Here is a 9,512-nt window from a genome sequence, read left to right on the forward strand (position 1 = left end):
AGGGCATGACTCTGCCAGACAGGGAGCCTGAGATATCTGTAGATAGCTTAATTAACATCTGCTGCAGTCCCAGAGTTTTCCCCTCTGGAGTCACTCTATGTGTGGAGTTATGAGGGACAGTCCTGGGACACTTTCGAGTGGACTGCTTAGAGACGTTTGTCAGTTACCAGATCTGTCAATACACTGCTCTAACCATTTGGCAGCAGTCATCAAACACACCACCACCACCCCTTGCTGTCAAGGAGCCTTCTAGCATATTATGAAGCTTGTCATGAGCGCAAACATCTACTTTCTCTTCATAAAACCTCAAGCTGCCTTATCTCCTGGGGACAAGCTAAGGAGGGTGAGCAGTCACAGCAACTGACTGTGGCTTCTGCTTTCTACCTCCTCCTGTACCACAAGGATGCTCCCCTGATGTGTGGAACAGTTTTCCAGTACAGAGTGTAGGTACCTCCTCTGCACCCAGGGGATTTCTGGTTTCCACAGCATTGTGCTATTCTGATCTTTACAAGAGTTCTCAATCCCCCCAGAAGTCCCTACCATCTTGCAAAGACCTTTGGGAACTGATTAAGTGATAATAGAATAAATAATAAGTGCCAGCCTTCTTGACAGTCTTTGTTCGACTGCAGTTAACTTACAAACCTTAGAGCAATAGATTATTCAATGTAAACTGTAATGTCTTCCGTACCTTGGCACTTTGTAGGAACTCTTGCACAGCCTGTCTCAATCACTTTCAATGTCCCTATCAGAGAAGATTTCTAACTTATTGGAGCTAACTACCAATATTTTTCCTTTAGTGCTGCAGCAGTGTCAGCTTTGAGTGTTGATACAATGCTGGTCTGTTTGCCAATGTGCTCATATATCATGCAGCTTCACCATTGAAAATAAGGTGAATTTAGTCTTAACAGGACTGTTGAATTTTATGTATGGCCTAATCCAGAATGCACCAACGCTTTAAAAGAGGGAGGGTCAAGGGGAGGAGAGGTTTTGTGGACTTCTACATCCTTTGAATTCAGCTGTCTAAAAGGTCGGGCTTGTTAGTGATACTGCTGATAATTCTCTTGCAGTTTCCAGACCTCTGTGCCCTATGCTGACAGCTCAAAACATACCACACCACCATCCCCCTCCCCTACATTGAGACATTTCTGGCAGTGGAGCAAGACTGAGTAGAAAGCAGGCTGGCAGAAAACAGCCGCCACCTCCAGGAGGACCACACAAGGTTGGGGTTTAGACCCATCCTTATCAGTCTTGGTCTCCATAGGTAACATCTTCAGCAGAAGTTTGTGTCTTTTCATGGTAACATGGGTATGTAAGAGGTGCTGGCTGTCTCTTCAGCCATCCTACGGATACCTTTATACTTCAGATAGCTTCCTACCCATGGTTTCCGTACTTATAGGAAAGACTACATACTAAGTATCCCTAAAGAAAGGGAGGTGGGTTTGCTCCTGGTATTGGGTGAGGGTGCCAAGGTTGGGAAGGATATCAGTCCTGCTCTTTGGAGAAGAGTGTGGTTAGGCCATAGGGCACCAGGCTGGGCACTCGCTAACTAGTTTATTCTCTGCATTATCACAACAAAATAAGGTTAAGCCATACTAGTTGCTGTTTGTATCAGTCATCCAGGGGCTGTAACAGATACCAAGGCTCTGCTGTGCTCAGAGCTCTGTTAAAATATAGTAATATAGGTTTGGAGGTTTTTGAGGAAATTTGTGCTCTTTTTAAATAAGATCAGACAACTGGTGAGATTGAGAAACAGAGCTGGGGAAGGTACATCACCTGTCAGGAAACAATGCTCAGTGGCAGAAATGTGTATAGCTGTGAACTCTCTTGATCCCAGCCCTAGTTTTATATACACTACACCACGCCTCCTTCATGGTGAATGGGCTAAACTGGTATAACACCCATTTTCAGTGATATCTTTTCTTCACTGGTGTATTTACACTGTCAGAACGACTTTGGGGTTAAAAAGAGATGAAAGCTAGAAGTGACTGGACCTTTACATATCAGATCAGGAGGACTTTTCCTCTGCTGTTAAGCAAGCAAACTCTGGTTGCGCACTGAGCTTCAGCAAGCATGTGCGTTTATACTCAAGGCTAAAATCCCACTGTCAGGAGTCCCTCCTGATGCACAAAACCTGGGCCTTCTCTTTGTTGCCTCATGCGAAATCCTCAGTTGTCCTCAAGCACTTTGAAGAGCAAGACACAAAAGCACTCCCAAAGCCCAGGTATGGGAGTGGCATGATCAGGCTATAGTGCTGAAGCTACATTATGGGGCTGGAGCATGTTGCCATGAATTAAGAGGATTTATTTTGAATATTTATGTTGCCTCACTCATTTTTATTCCTTCCCACCCCCAAACTGTTGGGAGTCTTCCTCGGCCCCTTTAAGACCCCCCTCACTGTGGAGCTCCTGGTCCCTTTGGCGAGACATGGCAGGAATGGATGGGCTGTGCACAGTGGGATCAATTGTAAAAAGTGGAATTAGTCATTCTAAATCATGCAGCTGTGGTCGAAGGGAGCTCTTCTAAAAATCATTAAACAATCATGTATTCCTATTGATTTATTCAAAATACCTTGAGGGAAAGCAGATTAAACACAAGGTAAAAGTAAACTAATGCAGATTAAATGGATGAAGGATGGGCCGATAGTTCCCTAGGTAGTTTTTGTACTAATGAGAGGAAAATTATATGTACACTATAACCAGTATAAAAGGGTCTATTAGAGGTCTTTTGCTTGACATATTTATGTATTTCAAATACTAAGTAGCACAGTGAATTAGGTTTACTCTGGACATTTGTTATTTTCATTGCATCTCCAAGTGATAAACAGGGCTTTCTGTTGAGGGCAGCATGCTACTTTGCTCAGAAAGCACGACCCTATCTGCATAGAAAAATGCTGAGATGACGGTTGCATTTTGGATGCCATTTATTAGCAATCCAAGTGCAGTTTTACACCCACTTCTGAGAATTGCAGCCAGTCTTCAAAATGAGGGGTGCCGGTATATATCCGTATTTGAAGCCACCATCACCCCATCTCTTTCCACTTCATCTTCCTGTGCTGCTCATCTTGGGTGGCGTTCATCCAAAAGCCATGTGATGACTCGGGTGATACGTTCACTATGCCATTCACCCCCATCTGTCATGTGCTTGCGGCAGTGCCCTGAACACAGTACACTGCAGGGAAGATGTCATTGTTGTCATCTCACATGTGCTTGCTCTAACTACTGTTTGTGTTCAAGACAGGTGGGTTCAGATCTTGGAAACAGCCATATTAAACACAATTGGAAACAGAGCAATCATATTTGATGCAGTCAAATTCCATCTTAAATGTAGGCAAGAACCCCCTTTTTTGGTTTATAAAAGCATCTGGATGTGGTAGAATCAACCACATGGGTAATTGGCAAGGATATTAAATGGCAGGAGTCACTTTATAATTATGCAGGGACTCTGAGTGGGAAGCCCTAACACTGGTTCCTGCTGCAGGTAAGGACAGGGCTGCTGATCACAGCCTCATCAAGTTACAGTCTGCTTGTGGGTTTTCCACAGACTGCAGTAAGTACCACTGCAACAGTTTGAAAAAGATGTATCTCAGAGGAAATTAACATTTTGAAGAAAACAATGGTGCCATGTAGAGAGATTTGTCTGCAAAGCCAAATTGCCACTATTAGAAACAAAATGAAAATACATAACCTTTATTAAAGTGTATAGTACAGCAAGTATTTGCCTATATATATGCAGAATGGTATATGAAGCAATCATAGCTCGAAAGTGGACTAACTGTATACCTCATCTACTCTTGCAATTATTATTTTTGTTGATTAATGTGTCTAAACCAATTTAAAAAACAAAAATTTGCGACAGCTGGGTAAGATGCTCAAAACCACGCTGACGGGTAATTTCATTATATGTTGCACTTGACTAAAATATAGCTAATAAGCTGCAGAAACTAACTACAGAACTTAAGGCTTAATATGTAATTTGTAACATGTGCATAAACCATTAATTATAGGCCCTGTTGTGGTCTTGTCAGTCAGTGCAAAAATATTTGCCCAATGGTTGCTGAAAGAAGAGTACAATACAATGTGGCCTGAAGATTCATCCACACAAAGGCTGACTCACTCAAGGAGTGGAAAGGTCTTAGACAACAAAGATTTCATTAAGTATTAATTACCAGCACTATTCGGTAGATGTGGTGGTACAGACAGTTATATTTGCATGTCTGGGAAGGGTCTCTGCCTTGCTGAGCTGCCTAGCCTGGGTATGGTGTGCAGGAAAACTGTGGCTAAAGTTGTTGGGTGTCCTTCAAGTATTTCTCTGCTCATGGCAAGTGTTGTCTTGTGTAGTCAGACATCTGGTCTTGTAAGAAATGAGCTTGTGAATCTTAGTGAGAGACCTTGTGGAAAGCTTTCACAGTTTGTGCTATGTTTACACATATTGTTTCTAGGATTTGGTTTTGTGTTGAAAAATGATGTTGTAAGCTAGTCGTCAAAGCAGGTATCTTTGAACACCAAGTGTCTGCTTCATAGTAAATATTGTTTTCCTAAATCAAATATAGATATTGGAGTCAAGCATTGCTAAAGGTAGGTATGTAGTAAGCAGTGGGTTCCTAGGAGTGAGCAGTAATGGAGAAACAAGACGACACTGATGCCCAACCCACCAGCAAGAGAGGAGTCATCTCTCCTCAGCCATACTGGAAGCTGCTGCTTCTGTCAACAGGTACCTCTGCACACACAGCAGTGCAGTGAGAGCAGGGTACAGAAGCTCTTGCTGGTTTCCTTGCTTATATTACATTCTTTCTGCCTCTGAATGTGTAGGTCCACAGATATTTGGACTATCGCTGCCAGGTCCCCATTCCAGTACAGGAGTGTCAGCCAAGGTGCTGATGCTTCCAATGCTCAAGTGACATGGGGGTGATACCCAGGCGTGTGAGCAGAGGGGACGGTTCCTTGCAGATCTAGCTGGTTGCACCAGCTGGGTTTAGCTCTGCGGCTAAGCTGCAACTTCTCCATGCCCACCAAGGAGTAAAAGGAGTGACCTTTCAGAGACATCAACAGCAAGTAAGGTAAAGTGGCAGGCAGAAACAGAAAGGAGGAGTTCACTCAACAGCCTCATCAAGCATGAAAAAACTGGCTTTCCCAACAGAGAAGGAGGGGGTTCCTTGTGTTGCAACTCGCTGCCAGACAAAAAGCAGTTGCATGAGTCTGTTTGTGAGCCAAAGTGAACAACAGGATATTTTAAATAATTGACCTAATTATCCCTTGACATATATTAATATAGTCTGGATTTTTTTAATAATTTATTGGTGTGTCAATAACTGGAGAGTTGTGTCCCTCGGCAGTTTCAGGGAGCTGTCTTGAATGCCAGTTTCAGTTCAGTCTGGGTTTCTGTTCTGCAAGAAGATAAAACTGTAGAAATTGTCAGACTTGATCAGAGCAGGCAGTCCATCTGATCAACAGTCCTGTCACCAGCTTACTTGAAAAATAAAGGAAGGATTTTTTTTCTCTTGCTGCTGTTTAGCAGCAAAAGAAAAAAAAAGCCTCTCTGCTCTATATCTCTTACCTTGCTGTTCAGCCTGCCTCTAACCAGAGCAAAGGGAGAGAAGTGACTCCAGAAAACCAGTTCGTTCCATCTTTGTTAGCTGTCTGTTCTTGGATTCTTGATCTCTGTCCTTGAATGCAGTCCCAAAACCTGACTTCAGATGTATAGCTTCAAATGACGATAGTTGCACTAGAGGAATCCAGGAGTAAATGTCAATAAGAGCTTGCCAAGTAACACTAAACGGAAGATTAATGTCAGTTTGAGGGAGAGGAGGGAAATATCTTCTACAGTCAAAGTTTTGCAGCTTCTGGAATGTTCTGTCTTCAGTAATTTCTCTGTAGGTAGTGTATAAATATGACAAAATATAACCTGTCCCAGTGTCTGACCCATGAACTATCTTTCCATTCACTCACCCACTGGGGGGAGAAAGACCTACATTTTTTCCCTCTCCCTATGTATGTGGGGCAACATTTCTTTCTTTGTTGGCATTGTGGCAATGAAGCTTGTAATGAAAGCCATCTGTCAGCTGGTGAGGAGATGGAAGTCCCATCTATAAGTGAAGCTGTTGTGAGGCAGTTCCCAACTGGTACTTACTGAGAGTACAGAAGAGCTTGAGGAATCATAAGCAATACAAACATTTCCCTGCTTCACAACTGAGGAAGAAACAGAAGAGTAGGATGGCTTTTTTGATGAGTTGATAGTAATCCACTGGGTTTACATATGTGCACACTTCCACAACGCACCACCAGAAGCACCAACAAAAAACTGAACCCAGCAATCATCTGCTGCCTGGAGAGCACTTATTGCTAATCCTGTGCTCACTGCATGTGCCCAGAGCATCTTTTTGAACTTCAGAAGGCCTCAGAGCCCTGCACTTTTTTAAGCGTAAGTTAGTGCCTTTTGCATTGTAACAAGCTGTGATGCCATGCTTCATCATACTGAAGTTCTCAGCTTTTGGCTCAGTGGTAGGAAAATAGCAAGCAAAATTAGTTGGAGATTCAGTGTTCAAGAGCTCCTTTGGACCATTCTTTGTCTGCTTGCAAGGTCTGCTATGAATCAAGGTCTTAATTGCTGGGTATCCACATAAGAAACAAAAAGAAACATTTAATATGATCAGTATCAGATGTGCTTTTATGCCAAGCACTTTCAAGCACTACTGCTGGCTTCTCTGGCTTAGCATACAGTCATTGGAAGAAAGTCACTACATAGTGAATTATTAGGGTACCTGGAAATTGAGACTTGATTTGTGAGGGCTTATGTTATTCAACATTAGGCAAGCAGTAATTCTGTATGCCCATAAACTGTCAGCCCTGGTCCTTCCCTGGAAAAGTGCCAAGCAAAGCTCAGATTCATGTTTTGATGACATGAAATGTTTTGTGCCTTTTTGCCTGAGGCCCAATGTTTGTCACAGCCTAGACAGCAGTGACAAAAAAACATGAGGCATGGGATTTTTATAGACTGGTGGTATTTGTCAGTCCCTTGGATCCAGGACATTTTTAATGCATTTAACCCTGCTCCATTGATGACATTGATGATATTTTCCCTATTGGATAAAACTGGAATTACTGCTTTTTTAAATTTTGTTATGGCCAAGCCATGACTGCTTGGTTTTCATGAGAAACAAGGAGACTTGAGTAAAATAACCATTGTCAGTGGACTATATCATCTGGCAACACTGAACATACTCAGTGGATTAAAACTGAAAGGCTGTCACGATCTATGTGACTGTGACAATGTCTCACTTCCTTCTCTTGGCTCCTCTTGATATGTAAGAAATCCCAGTACTACTCCTGGATCACTCTTCCAGGTGGGAAACTGTCCCACAACATCTGTGCCGAAGAGCTTTGTTTGGCAGACACTGTTCAGCACTACACCTTCCTTGGGGGCAAAAAACACCCAAAACAGTGCAAGATTTGTTTAGCCACAGAATTTGTAAAATAAGACTCTTTGACACAAATCATGACCCAGAACCCTTGAATGTGTGAAGATGTTCTCAACTGATTTCTATGAGTTCTGGATAAAGCAATAATGAGCTGTGCAATTTTGATTGTGCTGCCAGTTATCATATATACTTGTGTTAATGTAAGTTTATCCCTCTATGCAGTCTGTCTTTCCATCCTGCTTGGACTTGGTAGTCTCTGTTTCAGTATCAACTTCTGAGGTTCCTGTTCAATGTATAGTTTAAGTACTATGCCACGTGTGCACAGTTAAGGATATCACTTGAGTTGTAAGCCATGAAACCAAGTATGACCTGCGTGAAAAACAACACTCATATGCAGACAAAAACACCTTCAACAATGACAAAAGAAATACTGAAAAATTACTGGTGAAGCAAATTGCTTCTTGAATGAAGTGCTCTTACCTGAGAATTTGTCCTGGCGTGAAAGTACTTTTCCAAATTCATCTTATGCCTCATGTCTGAAGCAAGGACAAGCACGGAAGAGGTCTTCCTATTTGACAAAGACAAAATAAGTAGCAACAAATGGTTGCAAGGGCAGCCAGAAGCTGGAGCTGTTTTCTCTGTGAGCAGGCAGAACAAGAGAAAGAGCAGAGCAAGGCTGGATATTTCCTGCATTGAAGCAGATGGTACCAGTCTTTTTACCACATACTTCTGCAGGGCTGCTCTCCAGCCTCTCATCTGCCAGTTTGTATGTATAAGTAGGATTACCCCTTCCAAGGTGGAGAAACCATATATTGCTTAGTAAAATACTGTTTGTTGCAGCAGTTGCTTCTGAAGTTCCAAATGGTTGCTTTGCCTGACGCTTTGAAGGTCAATACCTATGCAGAGATGTTTAAAGAATCTCAGTGCCTTTCTCAGTTTCTCTTTTCTTACAGTGGAAAAGAATAAAAACTCAGCCTACGCTAAGAGCAGACTTATTTATTCCTCCTGCTACCACTTTATAGTATGGATTTCCTGATTGATGCAGTGGAGCTAGTGGAGATAAAGTTCTGCTCATTCCCCCTTGTCCTCTGCCCACATGCAAGCTGTTTCCTTGAGCACAGAGACAAAGGATATTTGTAGGTCATTTAAAGAGAGGGGCACCTCACATTCCTTTATTCTCTTCCAGGTTGCTTTGCTGGCCAATTCTTCTCCTTAAAAGTCAAGACAAGTAATTGCTATAAGCTGTCACAGGCTGTTCTCCTCACCTACATATCGTATTTGAACTGAGGAACAACTTTCATCATCTTACCAGCACAGGAAAAATAATACGGATGCTTCCAAATGATTAAAAATCAGAAGAGGGAATGCTGAGGACTGTAGCCAGCTCAAGAAAATTCAGCTCTGTTTAAGCAAGGCTATATATTTTTATGTTCAAGAAGTTTTAACACTTCCCAGTCTCACCTCAGCAGATTTCATTTTCTTGGAATAAATTGTTAGCATTTGTATAAATTTGACACAATTATTTTGGAGGCTCTTTGAGAGGGAGTTTTGCTTCAGAGCTCAAACAAGAGTGTTTAACTGAATTTTTGGCTTCAAGCATGGATGTTTTTTTAATTGAATGTGCCTGTCAAGACCTCTGGCTTCCTGTACAAACACAAAATTATGAGACAGACTAGCTTTCCAAATCCATCATCCAACTGATCCTCCTGAGGAGCATCTGATCATTGCATATTCACATGCAGAAAAACAGTGAAGAAGAAAAATAGACAAAGCTCAGGCAGTTCTTCACTAAAAAATGTTGTCTTATTGTTCCTCTCTGTCTCTTGCCTTTACCCACCCTTCTGTGCTAGTTGTGGATGTTAGCTTAAAATGCTTCATCTGAATGCTCTACTAATGATATTTGGTGACAGGACATGGAAAGTGCTTGGCTTTGGAAAAGCCTATGTGCTGCACCAGTTAGAGGTTGTCCAAGTAAAATCCACAATCTTTTGGCTACAGAAGTGACATGGGAGACAGAGGATGGAGTACAGGGATAATTTTTTGCTCTGAGAGAAAGAGCAGCCATGTTCTTTGCTACCTGTGAACTTAATTCCTTGAG

At 42.1% G+C, this 9,512-nt stretch overlaps 2 long non-coding RNA genes across 2 annotated transcripts in view; both read left to right on the forward strand.

The window, feature by feature from the left end:
• LOC133275556 (uncharacterized) overlaps positions 1–4,147 on the forward strand; it is a 231,645-nt gene extending 227,498 nt beyond the window's left edge. Inside the window, exon 3 of the long non-coding RNA XR_009745597.1 lies at positions 4,025–4,147. This is a non-coding gene — a long non-coding RNA (uncharacterized LOC133275556). The remainder of the gene's footprint in view (positions 1–4,024) is intronic.
• A 408-nt stretch (positions 4,148–4,555) lies between these two features.
• LOC133275566 (uncharacterized) lies at positions 4,556–8,923 on the forward strand. Its single transcript, XR_009745598.1, has 2 exons — positions 4,556–4,710; positions 8,601–8,923. It is a non-coding gene; the product is annotated as an uncharacterized LOC133275566 (long non-coding RNA).
• Positions 8,924–9,512: the final 589 nt, after the last annotated feature.

The sequence above is a fragment of the Pezoporus flaviventris genome, unplaced genomic scaffold (genome assembly GCF_033815535.1).
Source record: "Pezoporus flaviventris isolate CSIRO_AGI_PZ_B2104156 unplaced genomic scaffold, CSIRO_AGI_Pfla_v1 ptg000002l, whole genome shotgun sequence".
NCBI lineage: Eukaryota > Metazoa > Chordata > Aves > Psittaciformes > Psittacidae > Pezoporus > Pezoporus flaviventris.